This window comes from Solanum tuberosum, unplaced genomic scaffold, assembly GCF_000226075.1.
Source record: "Solanum tuberosum cultivar DM 1-3 516 R44 unplaced genomic scaffold, SolTub_3.0 scf00700, whole genome shotgun sequence".
Classification (NCBI taxonomy): domain Eukaryota; kingdom Viridiplantae; phylum Streptophyta; class Magnoliopsida; order Solanales; family Solanaceae; genus Solanum; species Solanum tuberosum.
The window spans coordinates 125,441-125,681 of record NW_006239618.1 but is presented as its reverse complement, the minus strand read 5'-3'; positions in this window follow the sequence as shown (position 1 = coordinate 125,681).

Genomic DNA, 241 nt, shown 5'->3' with positions numbered 1-241 from the left:
CTTATTGCTTTATATATTGAGTTCAGTTATTCATGAGTTGAACAGAGCCAAGGTAAGTATTTTCTTGTACTCCTTTCAAGCTTAAGTTGTGGTGTAGCTTTCCAGCTCGCATACTCGTACATTCAATGTACTGATGCCAGTTGGCCTGCATCTTATGACGATGCAGACACAGGTACCCCGGATCAGCATCCTGCACGCCGTTGATCCAGTTGAGCACTCTAGAGTCAGTGGTGAGCCTCCT